This window comes from Bufo gargarizans, chromosome 1 (assembly GCF_014858855.1).
Source record: "Bufo gargarizans isolate SCDJY-AF-19 chromosome 1, ASM1485885v1, whole genome shotgun sequence".
In the NCBI taxonomy this organism is placed as follows: domain Eukaryota; kingdom Metazoa; phylum Chordata; class Amphibia; order Anura; family Bufonidae; genus Bufo; species Bufo gargarizans.
This window is the reverse complement of record NC_058080.1, coordinates 176,521,914-176,540,412: the sequence shown is the minus strand read 5'-3', so window position 1 is coordinate 176,540,412 and position 18,499 is coordinate 176,521,914. Positions and strand designations below refer to the sequence as shown.

Sequence of the window (18,499 nt, the reverse complement as noted above, 5' to 3'; positions counted from 1 at the left end):
GGGTATATAATATTCAAGGTGCACATAGGGTCATTCAGAATAACTTCACACACACGCTTCTGTGCATTTCCAAGTCTAATTCTGTCACTAAATCCATACCGGTCACCCAGCGCCTAAATACTAGGCCTCAAATTTATATCCCGCTAAATCTCTCGTTACCGCTGTCCTGTTGTAGCTGGGAAAGTTATTTAGTGTCCGTCAAAGCACATTTTTTGTTCTGGGTTGAAGTACAATTCCCAATTTAGCAATTTCATAATTTAGTGGTTCCTGCTATATCAGAGCTATTTGAAATCTATCCCTAAAAGGGTATATAATATTCAAGGTGCACATAGGGTCATTCAGAATAACTTCACACACACGCTTCTGTGCATTTCCAAGTCTAATTCTGTCACTAAATCCATACCGGTCACCCAGCGCCTAAATACTAGGCCTCAAATTTATATCCCGCTAAATCTCTCGTTACCGCTGTCCTGTTGTGGCTGGGAAAGTTATTTAGTGTCCGTCAAAGCACATTTTTTGTTCTGGGTTGAAGTACAATTCCCAATTTAGCAATTTCATAATTTAGTGGTTCCTGCTATATCAGAGCTATTTGAAATCTATCCCTAAAAGGGTATATAATATTCAAGGTGCACATAGGTTCATTCAGAATAACTTCACACACACGCTTCTGTGCATTTCCAAGTCTAATTCTGTCACTAAATCCATACCGGTCACCCAGCGCCTAAATACTAGGCCTCAAATTTATATCCCGCTAAATCTCTCGTTACCGCTGTCCTGTTGTAGCTGGGAAAGTTATTTAGTGTCCGTCAAAGCACATTTTTTGTTCTGGGTTGAAGTACAATTCCCAATTTAGCAATTTCATAATTTAGTGGTTCCTGCTATATCAGAGCTATTTGAAATCTATCCCTAAAAGGGTATATAATATTCAAGGTGCACATAGGGTCATTCAGAATAACTTCACACACACGCTTCTGTGCATTTCCAAGTCTAATTCTGTCACTAAATCCATACCGGTCACCCAGCGCCTAAATACTAGGCCTCAAATTTATATTCCGCTGAATTTGAATACAATACATTGGGCCAAATAATATATTTGTTGTTGTGGTGAACCATAACAATGAGAAAAACATCTAGTAAGGGACGCGGACGTGGACATGGTCGTGGTGGTGTTAGTGGACCCTCTGGTGCTGGGAGAGGACGTGGCCGTTCTGCCACATCCACACGTCCTAGTGTACCAACTACCTCAGGTCCCAGTAGCCGCCAGAATTTACAGCGATATATGGTGGGGCCCAATGCCGTTCTAAGGATGGTAAGGCCTGAGCAGGTACAGGCATTAGTCAATTGGGTGGCCGACAGTGGATCCAGCACGTTCACATTATCTCCCACCCAGTCTTCTGCAGAAAGCGCACAGATGGCGCCTGAAAACCAACCCCATCAGTCTGTCACATCACCCCCATGCATACCAGGGAAACTGTCTCAGCCTCAAGTTATGCAGCAGTCTCTTATGCTGTTTGAAGACTCCGCTGGCAGGGTTTCCCAAGGGCATCCACCTAGCCCTTCCCCAGCGGTGAAAGACATAGAATGCACTGACGCACAACCACTTATGTTTCCTGATGATGAGGACATGGGAATACCACCTCAGCATGTCTCTGATGATGACGAAACACAGGTGCCAACTGCTGCGTCTTTCTGCAGTGTGCAGACTGAACAGGAGGTCAGGGATCAAGACTGGGTGGAAGACGATGCAGGGGACGATGAGGTCCTAGACCCCACATGGAATGAAGGTCGTGCCACTGACTTTCACAGTTCGGAGGAAGAGGCAGTGGTGAGACCGAGCCAACAGCGTAGCAAAAGAGGGAGCAGTGGGCAAAAGCAGAACACCCGCCGCCAAGAGACTCCGCCTGCTACTGACCGCCGCCATCTGGGACCGAGCACCCCAAAGGCAGCTTCAAGGAGTTCCCTGGCATGGCACTTCTTCAAACAATGTGCTGACGACAAGACCCGAGTGGTTTGCACGCTGTGCCATCAGAGCCTGAAGCGAGGCATTAACGTTCTGAACCTGAGCACAACCTGCATGACCAGGCACCTGCATGCAAAGCATGAACTGCAGTGGAGTAAACACCTTAAAACCAAGGAAGTCACTCAGGCTCCCCCTGCTACCTCTTCTGCTGCTGCCGCCTCGGCCTATTCTGCTGCTGCCGCCTCGGCCTCTTCCTCCGCCTCTGGAGGAACGTTGGCACCTGCCGCCCAGCAAACAGGGGATGTACCACCAACACCACCACCACCACCTCCGTCACCAAGCGTCTCAACCATGTCACACGCCAGCGTTCAGCTCTCCATCTCACAAACATTTGATAGAAAGCGTAAATTCCCACCTAGCCACCCTCGATCCCTGGCCCTGAATGCCAGCATTTCTAAACTACTGGCCTATGAAATGCTGTCATTTAGGCTGGTGGACACAGACAGCTTCAAACAGCTCATGTCGCTTGCTGTCCCACAGTATGTTGTTCCCAGCCGGCACTACTTCTCCAAGAGAGCCGTGCCTTCCCTGCACAACCAAGTATCCGATAAAATCAAGTGTGCACTGCGCAACGCCATCTGTAGCAAGGTCCACCTAACCACAGATACGTGGACCAGTAAGCACGGCCAGGGACGCTATATCTCCCTAACTGCACACTGGGTAAATGTAGTGGCAGCTGGGCCCCAGGCGGAGAGCTGTTTGGCGCACGTCCTTCCGCCGCCAAGGATCGCAGGGCAACATTCTTTGCCTCCTGTTGCCACCTCCTCCTTCTCGGCTTCCTCCTCCTCTTCTTCCACCTGCTCATCCAGTCAGCCACACACCTTCACCACCAACTTCAGCACAGCCCGGGGTAAACGTCAGCAGGCCATTCTGAAACTCATATGTTTGGGGGACAGGCCCCACACCGCACAGGAGTTGTGGCGGGGTATTGAACAACAGACCGACGAGTGGTTGCTGCCGGTGAGCCTCAAGCCCGGCCTGGTGGTGTGTGATAATGGGCGAAATCTCGTTGCAGCTCTGGGACTAGCCAATTTGACGCACATCCCTTGCTTGGCGCATGTGCTGAATTTGGTGGTGCAGAAGTTCATTCACAACTACCCCGACATGTCAGAGCTGCTGCATAAAGTGCGGGCCGTCTGTTCGCGCTTCCGGCGTTCACATCCTGCTGCTGCTCGCCTGTCTGCGCTACAGCGTAACTTCGGCCTTCCCGCTCACCGCCTCATATGCGACGTGCCCACCAGGTGGAACTCCACCTTGCACATGCTGGACAGACTGTGCGAGCAGCAGCAGGCCATAGTGGAGTTTCAGCTGCAGCACGCACGGGTCAGTCGCACTACAGAACAGCACCACTTCACCACCAATGACTGGGCCTCCATGCGAGACCTGTGTGCCCTGTTGCGCTGTTTCGAGTACTCCACCAACATGGCCAGTGGCGATGACACCGTTATCAGCGTTACAATACCACTTCTATGTCTCCTTGAGAAAACACTTAGGGCGATGATGGAAGAGGAGGTGGCCCAGGAGGAGGAGGAGGAGGAGGAGGAAGAGGGGTCATTTTTAGCACTTTCAGGCCAGTCTCTTCGAAGTGACTCAGAGGGAGGTTTTTGGCAACAGCAGAGGCCAGGTACAAATGTGGCCAGCCAGGGCCCACTACTGGAGGACGAGGAGGACGAGGATGAGGAGGAGGTGGAGGAGGAGGAGGATGAGGATGAAGCATGGTCACAGCGGGGTGGCACCCAACGCAGCTCGGGTCCATCACTGGTGCGTGGCTGGGGGGAAAGGCAGGACGATGACTATACGCCTCCCACAGAGGACAGCTTGTCCTTACCCCTGGGCAGCCTGGCACACATGAGCGACTACATGCTGCAGTGCCTGCGCAACGACAGCAGAGTTGCCCACATTTTAACCTGTGCGGACTACTGGGTTGCCACCCTGCTGGATCCACGCTACAAAGACAATGTGCCCACCTTACTTCCTGCACTGGAGCGTGATAGGAAGATGCGCGAGTACAAGCGCACGTTGGTAGACGCGCTACTGAGAGCATTCCCAAATGTCACAGGGGAACAAGTGGAAGCCCAAGGCCAAGGCAGAGGAGGAGCAAGAGGTCGCCAAGGCAGCTGTGTCACGGCCAGCTCCTCTGAGGGCAGGGTTAGCATGGCAGAGATGTGGAAAACTTTTGTCAACACGCCACAGCTAACTGCACCACCACCTGATACGCAACGTGTTAGCAGGAGGCAACATTTCACTAACATGGTGGAACAGTACGTGTGCACACCCCTCCACGTACTGACTGATGGTTCGGCCCCATTCAACTTCTGGGTCTCTAAATTGTCCACGTGGCCAGAGCTAGCCTTTTATGCCTTGGAGGTGCTGGCCTGCCCGGCAGCCAGCGTTTTGTCTGAACGTGTATTCAGCACGGCAGGGGGCGTCATTACAGACAAACGCAGCCGCCTGTCTACAGCCAATGTGGACAAGCTGACGTTCATAAAAATGAACCAGGCATGGATCCCACAGGACCTGTCCGTCCCTTGTCCAGATTAGACATTAACTACCTCCCCATAACCATATATTATTGGACTCCAGGGCACTTCCTCATTCAATCCTATTTTTATTTTCATTTTACCATTATATTGCGAGGCTACCCAAAGTTGAATGAACCTCTCCTCTGCCTGTGTGCTAGGCCTAAATATATGCCAATGGACTGTTGCAGTGGTGGCTGACGTGAAGCCTCATTCTCTGCTATGACATGCAGACTAATTCTCTGCTGACATGAAGCCAGATTGTCTGTTACGGGACCTCTCTCCTCTGCCTGGGTGCTGGGCCTAAATTTATGACAATGGACTGTTGCAGTGGTGGCTGACGTGAAGCCTGATTCTCTGCTATGACATGCAGACTGATTCTCTGCTGACATGAAGCCAGATCCTCTGTTACGGGACCTCTCTGCTCTGCCTGTGTGCTAGGCCTAAATATATGCCAATGGACTGTTGCAGTGGTGGGTGACGTGAAGCCTCATTCTCTGCTATGACATGCAGACTGATTCTCTGCTGACATGAAGCCAGATTGTCTGTTACGGGACCTCTCTGCTCTGCCTGTGTGCTAGGCCTAAATATATGCCAATGGACTGTTGCAGTGGTGGGTGACGTGAAGCCTCATTCTCTGCTATGACATGCAGACTGATTCTCTGCTGACATGAAGCCAGATTGTCTGTTACGGGACCTCTCTGCTCTGCCTGTGTGCTAGGCCTAAATATATGCCAATGGACTGTTGCAGTGGTGGGTGACGTGAAGCCTCATTCTCTGCTATGACATGCAGACTGATTCTCTGCTGACATGAAGCCAGATTGTCTGTTACGGGACCTCTCTGCTCTGCCTGTGTGCTAGGCCTAAATATATGCCAATGGACTGTTGCAGTGGTGGGTGACGTGAAGCCTCATTCTCTGCTATGACATGCAGACTGATTCTCTGCTGACATGAAGCCAGATTGTCTGTTACGGGACCTCTCTGCTCTGCCTGTATGCTAGGCCTAAATATATGCCAATGGACTGTTGCAGTGGTGGGTGACGTGAAGCCTCATTCTCTGCTATGACATGCAGACTGATTCTCTGCTGACATGAAGCCAGATTGTCTGTTACGGGACCTCTCTGCTCTGCCTGTGTGCTAGGCCTAAATATATGCCAATGGACTGTTGCAGTGGTGGGTGACGTGAAGCCTCATTCTCTGCTATGACATGCAGACTGATTCTCTGCTGACATGAAGCCAGATTGTCTGTTACGGGACCTCTCTCCTCTGCCTGTGTGCTAGGCCTAAATATATGCCAATGGACTGTTGCAGTGGTGGCTGACGTGAAGCCTCATTCTCTGCTATGACATGCAGACTAATTCTCTGCTGACATGAAGCCAGATTGTCTGTTACGGGACCTCTCTCCTCTGCCTGGGTGCTGGGCCTAAATTTATGACAATGGACTGTTGCAGTGGTGGCTGACGTGAAGCCTGATTCTCTGCTATGACATGCAGACTGATTCTCTGCTGACATGAAGCCAGATTGTCTGTTACGGGACCTCTCTCCTCTGCCTGTGTGCTAGGCCTAAATATATGCCAATGGACTGTTGCAGTGGTGGCTGACGTGAAGCCTCATTCTCTGCTATGACATGCAGACTAATTCTCTGCTGACATGAAGCCAGATTGTCTGTTACGGGACCTCTCTCCTCTGCCTGGGTGCTAGGCCTAAATATATGCCAATGGACTGTTGCAGTGGTGGCTGACGTGAAGCCTGATTCTCTGCTATGACATGCAGACTGATTCTCTGCTGACATGAAGCCAGATCCTCTGTTACGGGACCTCTCTTCTCTGCCTGGGTGCTGGGCCTAAATTTATGACAATGGACTGTTGCAGTGGTGGCTGACGTGAAGCCTGATTCTCTGCTATGACATGAAGACTGATTCTCTGCTGACATGAAGCCAGATTGTCTGTTACGGGACCTCTCTCCTCTGCCTGGGTGCCGGGGCCTAAATATCTGAGAATGGACTGTTCCAGTGGTGGGTGACGGGAAGCCAGATTCTCTGCTATGGAACCTCTCTCCAATTGATTTTGGTTAATTTTTATTTATTTAATTTTTATTTTAATTCATTTCCCTATCCACATTTGTTTGCAGGGGATTTACCTACATGTTGCTGCCTTTTGCAGCCCTCTAGCCCTTTCCTGGGCTGTTTTACAGCCGTTTTAGTGCCGAAAAGTTCGGGTCCCCATTGACTTCAATGGGGTTCGGGTTCGGGACGAAGTTCGCACACGGTCGTGTGCAATAGGCCTAACTGTGACCTCCACAGTAGCCTGCCCCTAGGTTGGCCAAAGGTCCGGTTTTAGGCCAGACAGTCCAGCTTTTAGACTCCCTATCCTCCGTCCAGGCCCTGTGCCTGACTATGTTCTTTTGAACAGCTCGCTCTCAGACAGCAGCACTGTGCTGTCTGAGCATGAGCAGCAGTGAGAAAGTCACCGTCCCTCCCACTCCTTTAGCTGATAGAAGTTGATTTTCACCTTCATTTTTTTCAATCCCTGTCGGCTGCGGAGTGGGAGGGCATGGCCTAACCGGGATCAAGGGCATGGCTTAGCGGGACCTTGGGGCAGGGTTTTTAAGTCCGTCTTTTGGGTAGCACCATTGGCGACCCTACCTGCGCCCTGAACTGTGACCTCCACAGAACTCCGCTCCCTTAACGGTGTCATCCACAGCACCCTGCCCCTTTAAAGCTGACCTGCAGCAGTGAAGAAAAATGGCTGGGTTGTTATGGAAACCTGGTGTAAAACTGTGTGCTGGGGCTCGTTCACATGAACGTACTTAGCGTTGCGTATACGGGCCGTTTTCTGCGTTCCGCATACGGGACCATTCATTTCAATGGGTCCGCAAAAGACGACAACTGCACTCTGTATGCTTTCCGCATCCGTTGCTCCGTTCCGTGGCCCCGCAAAAATTGAGTCCTGTCCTATTCTTGTCCGTTTTGCGGTCAAGAATAGGCATTTTTATAATAGGCCTCCTGTTCCGTTCCGCAAATTGCGGAAGGCACACGGGCGCCATCCGTGTTTTGCGGACTGCAAAAAATGGCACGGTCGTGTGAACGAGTCCCTATGTGGAGACTAAGGACCTGCAAGCTTCTTATTTTGGCTGATAAGGGTAATGTGACCGTGTGTATGGCAGTTGGGATATGAAGAGAGAGACCTGCAGGCTTTATTGGCTAATGTAAGTCATGTGATGTGCCATATTTGTATGTCCTTTAGCGGACATACATACATACTCAGCTTTATATATTAGAGATATAATATAGTTTTATGTTAAGACTTTCAGTATAATGTGTAATTTATTGGTATCTGCTCATTCTAGGCCTAGGATGAAGTCCAGCAGGCGGTCTCACTCAGTGACTGACAACCTCCCTTGTATGGCTCTACATGGTAAGATAGTTGTCAATCTATGAACAGGACCGGCCACTAGACTCAAGCCCAGAAACAACAGATTTAAAGGGGTATTTCGGTACCATAACGTTATGCCCTGTCCACCATCTAATGAATAGTGAATAACTTGTTGTAATGGAATACCCCTTTAAATGTATGAATTAATAATATGAGCTCATCAGCAGTATTTCAGCAGCCAGATTCCAGCCTCACCATGACTAAATAGCCTTTTTATTCCCAAATGAATATAGAGCACACAAGCATACCCTTCTGAATACAAATTTCTGTTCTGCTTTCATCTTCTCTAGGACTTTTAGACTTTTTATGTTTCTGGAGACACTCTATAAAGGGGATGCGGTGAACTGTGGTTGACCGAGTACTGCTTGAAGCACATTTCCTTTTTCTATGAAAATCTTTGTATCTTCAGGTGTTTAATAAAAATGATGTGTTTTATTAGGGGTTAACTGCATAAAAGGAAAGGTAAGTTATGTCTAGGTTGCTAGAAATACTCTTGCAACCATATAGGCCAGTGTTGGCGAACCTATGGCACGGGTGCCAGAGGCGGCACTCGGAGCCCTCTCTGTGGGCACCCACACCCTGGAAAAAGTCTATGGTGTACCAATATACCTTAGACTTTTCCTGCCATTCATCAGTGCAGGGCACGCTATGAACAGCGCAGGCAGTGCACTGAATGTAGGCAGGCTATTGTAGATAAATGATAAAGTACATGGTAGATATACTGTATTGGACTGTAGTATTCAGGGTAAATTGCCATGTTGGCACTTTACGATAAATAAGTGGGTTTTGGGTTGCAGTTTGGACCCTCGGTCTTAAAAAGGTTCACCATCACTGATGAAGGCTATACATTTGGACTAACTGTGGTGTGTCTGACACATCTCAAATATATTTATTTACATTTAGTCAGACTATTAATTGCCTGCTCTTGACATGTGCATTTTTATTATTAATGTTATATATATACAGTGGAGGAAATAATTATTTGACCCCTCACTGATTTTGTAAGTTTGTCCAATGACAAAGAAATGAAAAGTCTCAGAACAGTATCATTTCAATGGTAGGTTTATTGTAACAGTGGCAGATAGCACATCAAAAGGAAAATCGAAAAAATAACTTTAAATAAAAGATAGCAACTGATTTGCATTTCATTGAGTGAAATAAGTATTTGAACCCCTACCAACCATTAAGAGTTCTGGCTCCCACAGAGTGGTTAGACACTTCTACTCAATTAGTCACCCTCATTAAGGACATCTGTCTTAACTAGTCACCTGTATAAAAGACACCTGTCCACAGAATCAATCAATCAAGCAGACTCCAAACTCTCCAACATGGGAAAGACCAAAGAGCTGTCCAAGGATGTCAGAGACAAAATTGTAGACCTGCACAAGGCTGGAATGGGCTACAAAACCATTAGCAAGAAGCTGGGAGAGAAGGTGACAACTGTTGGTGCGATTGTTCGAAAATGGAAGGAGCACAAAATGACCATCAATCGACCTCGCTCTGGGGCTCCACGCAAGATCTCACCTCGTGGGGTGTCAATGGTTCTGAGAAAGGTGAAAAAGCATCCTAGAACTACACGGGAGGAGTTAGTTAATGACCTCAAATTAGCAGGGACCACAGTCACCAAGAAAACCATTGGAAACACATTACACCGCAATGGATTAAAATCCTGCAGGGCTCGCAAGGTCCCCCTGCTCAGGAAGGCACATGTGCAGGCCCGTCTGAAGTTTGCCAATGAACACCTGAATGATTCAGAGAGTGACTGGGAGAAGGTGCTGTGGTCTGATGAGACCAAAATAGAGCTCTTTGGCATTAACTCAACTCGCTGTGTTTGGAGGAAGAAAAATGCTGCCTATGACCCCCAAAACACCGTCCCCACCGTCAAGCATGGGGGTGGAAACATTTTGCTTTGGGGGTGTTTTTCTGCTAAGGGCACAGGACAACTTATTCGCATAAACGGGAAAATGGACGGAGCCATGTATCGTGAAATCCTGAGCGACAACCTCCTTCCCTCTGCCAGGAAACTGAAAATGGGTCGTGGATGGGTGTTCCAGCACGACAATGACCCAAAACATACAGCAAAGGCAACAAAGGAGTGGCTCAAGAAGAAGCACATTAAGGTCATGGAGTGGCCTAGTCAGTCTCCGGACCTTAATCCAATCGAAAACCTATGGAGGGAGCTCAAGCTCAGAGTTGCACAGAGACAGCCTCGAAACCTTAGGGATTTAGAGATGATCTGCAAAGAGGAGTGGACCAACATTCCTCCTAAAATGTGCGCAAACTTGGTCATCAATTACAAGAAACGTTTGACCTCTGTGCTTGCAAACAAGGGTTTTTCCACCAAGTATTAAGTCTTTTTTGGTTAGAGGGTTCAAATACTTATTTCACTCAATGAAATGCAAATCAGTTGCTATCTTTTATTTAAAGTTATTTTTTCGATTTTCCTTTTGATGTGCTATCTGCCACTGTTACAATAAACCTACCATTGAAATGATACTGTTCTGAGACTTTTCATTTCTTTGTCATTGGACAAACTTACAAAATCAGTGAGGGGTCAAATAATTATTTCCTCCACTGTATGTGTAAAAATTAACTTTTATTAATTTAATAAATTATGAGCACTTAGTCCTAACCTACTAGTTTAAAACTCTCAACAGTGGACTCTAGGTGTGCTGAGTTTGTGTAATTTCTCTTCTTGTGATGGTCAGTATTGCAGTAGCGGAATGTTATTAGATGATCTGTCTTTTGGCTGAATCTCAGTGTCAGTACTCACTGACACACTTATGTAACATGTTTATATGATGTTTTACTATTGAGGTAGCCGTTTGATTGCTGCACTTGCTGCCTTGTATATATCTGCTATCCCTTGTTCGGATGCCGTTCTTTACATCAAATGGCGGCGCAATCACTCACTAAGCTACCTATTAGTTACTCGCTTCTTATACTGCCTATTAGCTTCAGTGTCAGTGCTCATTAACATACTTATATAGCATGTTACTCTGGTGTTTTGCTATTGAGGTAGCTGTACGATTGCTGCACTTGCTGCCTTATAAATATCTGCTATCCCTTATATAGATGCCGTTATTTATTCCAAATGGCGGCACAATCACTCACTACACTACCTATTAGCTACTCGGTAGCTTGCACACAATTGGTGGGTCTACTGTAGTCTAAAAATCTAATCACTGCCCCCCGACATGTTTCGCCATATACATGGCGTCTTCAGGGGATCGGGCAGTCTGCACAGAGGTTGGCGTTACTGGGTATATTTATTACCTCCTTCTTAGATGACGTAATGGGTTAGTAGCTTATCGCTTTATTTCTTATTGAATGGATACTTGTTACATATAGCCTGAATGGCTATTTGGATCACTCTGTCCTGACGTCACTAATCGCGCGATTGTTCTTGAGTCTCGCGCATGTCTCAGCACTTAGTCTTTCGGCTGGTTCGCTATTTGATTTGCTTAGTCCTGACGTCAGTGTTCGCGCGATCAGTCTCTAATTTTGCGCATGCCGCTGAACTTAGCGTTATTATAGGATTCGAATCTATCAGATAGCCTAACAGGATTTAAGAATACTTGCGATCTTTATTTGATTTCATCTTTACCTATTATGTGTGTTTGGCACTTACTATTAAGAATGTTTGCAGGCCTCTGCACTAATTTTAATTTTTATTTTCATTTATTTTGGATCTATAAGGATATCGCTATATGGCACTGCGCATGTCTCTAGACTTGAATATTTTTTTCCTCTTTACCTCTGACACATCTCAAATGCGCTAATAAATGTTTGGTAATTTAAGCGCTGGGGTCCTAGGTTTGGATCTGACCAAGGACAACATCCGCATGGAGCTTGTATGTTTTCCCCATGGGTTTCCTCCGGGTTCTCCGGCTTCCTCCCACACTCCAAAGACATACTGATAGGGAACTTAGATTGTGAGCCCGATAATGTCTGTAAAGCGCTGCGGAATATGTCAGCGCTATAGAGGTGAGTAAATAAATACATGTTTGACTCTCTACAATTTAATTGGGCATGTTTTTGTATTAGACGAGGAAGAAACTGGAGATCTCATGGTTGACTGCCAGGAAGAGCTGAAAGAGGGATGAGATATGATCCTCTGGGTGGCACAAAAATGACGCCCATGAAGGGAACATAGATACTGAATGCCTGGAAAGATGGAACTCTGTGGGAGGAATTTTTAGACTCCAGAATTTTGGCTCCAAAAAGTTACAAAATAGGGCCCAGTGACTGTTTGGGTTACTTGTGCAAAGAATTTGTGACTTTTTGCATTTTATCACCACTCAATACAGTTTTTAAAAGTGGGTGGGAAAGTGAGCATGGTTAGCTATGTTAATGAGTTTTTCTCCAGATTTATCACTGCAGCTTTTTAAAAACTCCCAATGCAAACTCAAAGAAAACTGATTTCAAATCTTACCCTCATGATAAATCCCCCCTTTATGTTTCTGTAAAATAAGATTAATGTCTAAATGCATACTAGACTTGCTGTATGTCGGATGATTTCAATGTTAAGCCAGCATCCATCCAGCAGATGGAAAGGGGAAGAGGGGGATCAGACATGTTGAGGAAGATAAGGCACCACCATCCACCATAGGTGTCTGAAAGAAGCATATTTTTTTTATTGACCCACGGTCAGTAAAACAAATACTGAAATTTGAACAGACACATTTAAATTAATGGGTACGTGTGCTGTCCGCAGAAAATGCAGACAGCACAAAGCGGAAATGTGAACAAGGCCTTAGAATAAGAGGAACGGTAACGCCCATTTGTAATTTTTTTTCAGAAATATTCAAGAAGAATAACTGAGGAATGGCACAGAGTTCTAAGAAAGGATGCTCCAGAATATGTTTTTCATAGGCAAATCACATACTTACTAAAACGGCACTGATGGATCAAATGCCATGATGTGTATTTAGCTTTATTTATAAGTTGCAAAATTAAAGTCTAGTTCACACGGTCAGTGATTGTGATCCAAAACCAGGTGCAGGTCAACCACACAGAACAGGTACAACCCTTTCCATTATACCTCATCACTCCTGTCCTGGTTTTAGCTCACTGATGGAAATCGGAGACCAAACACTGACTGTGTGAAAAAGTCCTTATGAAGAGAAGGACTTTTTTTTTTTTTTTTTTTTTACCAAGAATACTACACAAGTGCCTACAGCAGGGTCACGAAAAGAAGTGGTGCAGAAGCACTTCTCTTTGTTTTGTCACACAGCAAATGCCAAGAATTTTTACAGCAAAATCTCACGAACCATACATACCAGACGTGCAGTGAAATAGAAAAAGTTGACTTGAGACCATAATTTAGCGATTGCTTTCCGTTACTTCTGTGACACGAGTACAGACTGAAAATGGTATTCCAAATGGCAAAGCCCAGACCCCATGGACACCATTAACATAAGATGTCTGAATAAGTCATCTGTACAATGGACAAGGCTGAATTATAAATAATTTCATATGAAGGTGGCTTTTTCTTTTATCGTTATTTTATAGCTCAAAAAGTTAAAAGGGCTGGATATTTATAGTATATTGATAGGATATGCCATAAATGTCCAAGAGGTGTGGGTCCCAAGTTCCTATCTCAAGAATGAGTCCCAACCGTGAATGGAGAGGATGCTGCACATGCACGGCTTTCTCCATTCACTGCTATGGGACATCTGAAAATGGCTCCCTAATAGTGTACTCATTTCAGAAAAGAGTGTTGTACACATGGGACAACACCTTTTAAATGGGCACTGTACTTTCAATAAACTTTATAAATAAAATAGAACAGGTGAATATAAGAAACTTTGTAACATATCTGATCAGAGAAAAAGGCTTCTACTTTCAGGCTCCTTTCTGCCCCCCCCCCCCCCCCTCCCGGTTTTTAGCACTGCTAGGACAGGATGTCTATGCAGTTGGATCTTGCCTATAATGAATTCTGTTAGACTGGATTTACAATGCATCATAGCCCATGCTGGGGGGTAGAAGTATGAAGCTCTAAATGGCATTCAAATGTATACGGTAATGAGTACATTTACTTCAATGAGGCAGAGACCAAAGGATTCATTTGGAATGTATACTTCTGGCAGAAAGACAAACAGATGCCAGCCTAAATTCATCTTTAGAGACGTGATAGATTGTCAGCTTACTGAGGGATCAGGTTACATGTTGCCTATAGAAGTGTATAGAGAGAGTAGAGAGGAGAAGGTGGCAAAGACAAAGGCGGTAATACATTTTCTATCTCATCCGGTGTTAAATTCACAGCTACACTGCCCAGTAACGCTTTATAATATTCTCCATGCTGCTGCTTCTGAAATCTGGATGCAGGATCTCTTTGCCTGTGCAGTGTATAGGTGACATCATAGCAGCTAGTCTACAAACTTACAGGAAACTGGAAATTAGAGAAAGAGCCCATAGAGGGCTAACTATACACTTTTTTTAATAGCTGATTTGTGCAACAGCTATTCCTAAAGAACTCCACACATGCACACTTAGTTCGGCCAAGAGTATATGTGTTGTCCATGAGGAAAGGAAAAAATCACGGGGATGCAGACCAAGCACTCCCACTGAAGTCTATGGGTCCGTGAAAATCGCTGACACACATCCATGTTGTGTCCATTTTTCACTGAAGACTAATAGGAGATTCTTTGGAAATTAATTTTCAGCTGAACAACGTCGGTGAATTACGGATGACACACGGATTGTAAATATGGACACACGGACAGCTTCACGGATGAAACACGGACGTGACACTGACGCCGAAATGTGAACGAGGCCTAATGCTGGCAGTACTAATTATACTATGGCAGTAGGAACGCACAGGAAACACCCAGTTCTCAATTTTTTTAAATATAATTTATAGATTTTTAGAAGGAATAACAGAGTAGCAGTACAAGACAAATTTCTAATAAAGAGTTTCCAGAATTGGTATCCCGTTGGGAATGCAGGTATTTACTAAAAAAGGATATGTCAATATTGGTGACAATGACAAGCCATCTTGGCCTGGGTTTATGTGGAGTAATTTTAGCTTCATTCAATCAGATGTCAGGCTGAGATCTGTATTTAAATGCAGAGACTGAACTAGAAAAAAATGTTTCTCCATCAACAAAGTATAGCCTAGCTTATTTCCTAATGATTGTCTGCATGGTTCAGCCTCATTTCAATACTAGCTTTCTTTAAACCCTTGGTGACATTTGACGTTACTGTGCATCTTAATGCTGGAAAGGGTTTATGGAGTGGGAACAGAAACTGTGCCCGATCCATCTGCAGGAGGTGCCGACTGCCATGCACATACATGACTGGGATCGGAGATAATGCCAGTCCCGGTCATTTAAACTGTCAAATGCTGCAGTCAATACCAACTGCGGCAGCTAAACAGTTAGGGACAAAGAAAGTGTTCCCTCCGTCCTCAATTGTCCCTCCCCACACCCCTGGCAACACAATTATGGGGTGTCAATCATTGTCCTGGCAGCCTGGGGCCTTGTGAAGCAGCTTCTTATTAAGCCCTGTGTGGCAGGGCTTAAGAAGAAAATGTCAAACAGCATAGGCTACAATTCTAAATGACTGCAGTTTATGATATAGAGCAGTGGTGCAAGAGGTGGCACTCAGAGCCCTCTCTGTGGGCACCCACGCCCTAGAAAGTCTATGGCAGGCATACTCAAACTGCGGCCCTCCAGCTGTCGCAAAACTACAACTCCCAGCATGCCCGAACAGCCTACAGGTATCAGCCTACAGCAGGACATTATGGGAGTTGTAGTTTTTACAACAGCTGGAGGGCCGCAGTTTGAGGATGCCTGGTCTATGGTGTACCAATATGCCTTAGACTTTTCCTGCCATTCATCAGCGCAGGGCGCACTATGAACAGTACAGGCAGGGCACTGAATGTAGGCAGGATATTATAGCTAAGTGATAAAGTACATGAAGATAGACTATACTGGACTGTAGTATTCAGGTCAAATTGCCGTGTTGGCACTTTGCAATAAATAAGTGGGTTTTGGGTTACAGTTTGGGCACTCTGTCTCCAAAAGGTTTACCATCACTGATATAGGAGGACTAAAAATAAAAGTAGTAAAAAAAAAATTGGACCTATGAGAATAAACATACTTGGTATTGCTGCTTCTGAAAATTTGACCTTATTATTGAGGAAAGTCATTGTAAACATCCGGTAAGCTGCTGTCATGGGTTCTGCGACATTTCACAGCAAAAATAGCATAGCATGCAGCACTATTCTTGCTGTCAAAGTGACAACTTCAAAGGACCCCATTAAAGTCAAAGGGTTTGTGGGTGACTGGATCTGTGGGAGCGAGTGTGATGATCGCCTGTGCAGCTTTTACAATCGGTAGAATAGTTCTTGGTTGTATCATCTTCGGTATAATACATACATGACAATATTTCCTGCATCCAGTAATAGTTCTATACGTGGCAATGTACTAACACGTTAAATGCATCTCATTTCCGTCTGATTGGTTTTTGATCTATGGTTTACATTTGACATGACTACCTTTTGTTAGGAAGTGCTGAGGGCATCATTTCTCTGTGAAAACCGGTATGTAGACAACAATGTATATTTGTGTTCTATGTTCTTTATATCAGTGTTTTCAAGGGAATGGCTTTTGATCTTTTCCAGTCAGTTTGACCGCATCCAGGCTTGAAATTAGTTTTGTGGCCATTTTTCTGGTCGGTGTGTGAACAAGCACTTGGATTGGAGAACCAGATTTATAAAATTGAGAAATATATGAACTGTATTCAGTTTTGATAAACACTGTGTTTTCTTTGTCTACCATGAATCGAATGAATGTAAAATGCAGTTTCTAGTTGTATACAAAAGCTAGAGACCTTGTATCTTAGGGTTGTATTTCCAATAATGCTTTTAGGCTACTTTCACATTAGCGTTTTCAACTCAGCTATTGAGATCCGTCATAGGATCTCAATAGCGGAAGAAAACGCTTCAGTTTTGTCCCCATTCATTGTCAATGGCTGTTAGCAATGGATCACATGTGGAGGATCTGCTCCCCCGGTTATAAATACACGACAGTATTTGGGGTTTGAGCATTTACTCCCAGTTAGGCCACTCTATTCTGTGATTTTTTTTATTTTTTTCCTATTCATTGTCAATGGAGACAAAACTGAACTGAACAAAATGGAATGCACCAAAATGCATTCCGTTCCATTTGGTTGCGTCCCCGTTGTGGACAGAAAAACGCTGCAAGCGTGTGTGGAGCAAGACGTTTTCTCTGACACAATAGAAAACTGATCCGTCCCCCATTGACTTTAAATGGTGTTCATGACTGATCCGTCATGGCTATAGAAGACATGAAACAACCGGATCAGTTCATGACGGATGCTTGCGGTTGTATTATTGTAATAAAAGCGTTTTTTCAGATCCATGACGGATCCGCAAAAAACGCTAATGTGAAAGTACCCTTAGGCCCCTTGCAGACGAGCGTTCCTCCCGCAGCGAGTTTGCATCGCAGCTCCCGGCCTGACCTCCCAGCACTGACTGGATTTACATAGCATTATATTGATTAGTGATGCTATGTAACCCTTACAGTTCTGGAATGTATTGAATAACACTGGCAGCATTGTGCCAGTGTTATCCAATACATTCCAGAACTGTAAGGGTTACATAGCATCAAAGATCAATATAATGCTATGTGACCCCCAGCAGCGCTGGGAGGTTAGGCCGGGAGCTGCGTGGTGGACCCGCTGCGGGAGGAACGCTCGTCTGCCTTACAGTACCAAATGCAGAGTACTCATCAGGCAGTCTGAGAAGTGGTGAGCCATCTTAGGAGCCTGCAGCTGGAAAGAGGAACAGGAGAGCACCATGTAAGTATCTGCTCATTCTCCAGAATTTCTTTGTTCTTAATCTGGAAGGTCACTTTATGGACAGTTTACAGTACAAACCCCAAATTAGTGATAACATTTTTTTATTTCTATGAATGTGATCCCTCTAGAAGTGCGGTGGAAGGTGCAGAATTATGATATACAGGGCTCTTCTAGTAGACTATGCATTACACTTTTCTCTGACATTGCTTACTCGGTAGTATTTGTTGGGTCAGACCGCCTGTACTGTGGTAATGTGCCTATGATGCAAATGTGCACTAACAATAAGCAGTGCGGCCAGAAATGAGCTTGGTGTGACTTGTCAACAGAAAAGCAGATTTGCATCATGACTACCGTATATCACGCCTCAGTGTTTCCAGGACAAAACACTTTAGGTGCTCACGGACCTGTCGACTGAACCATCATTCTTATCCAGGTTATATCTATAACAGGAAATACAAGAATGGTTATACCTTTTGTAGGGGGTAAAGCCCTGGACCACAATATTTTCAATGCAGATTCTCTGATATCTGCTTCTGGACATGTCTAACTCTGGCCACAGACATAATGGCACCATTTACTATTGTGGCTGTGCTTGAATTCTGGCATGATTTGCACTAAAATTTGGTACAATTTGGCGCATCTCATTTTAGTTATATTATGAAGAAAGTAAGCCAAAAAGAATAATGCAAGATATAAAG

General features: G+C 45.3%; 1 protein-coding gene across 3 annotated transcripts in view; it reads left to right on the top strand.

Annotated features, from left to right (window-relative positions):
* TRIM2 (tripartite motif containing 2) overlaps window positions 1–18,499 on the top strand; it is a 90,478-nt gene that overhangs the window by 43,439 nt on the left and 28,540 nt on the right. The window contains exon 1 of one of the 3 annotated variants that reach the window (XM_044300326.1): window positions 7,898–7,955. The exons of the other annotated variants lie outside the window; for them this stretch is intronic. The gene's annotated coding sequence lies outside the window, so the exon portion shown is untranslated. Of the gene's footprint in view, window positions 1–7,897; window positions 7,956–18,499 lie in introns of those variants that run through there. 3 annotated transcript variants of the gene reach the window in all.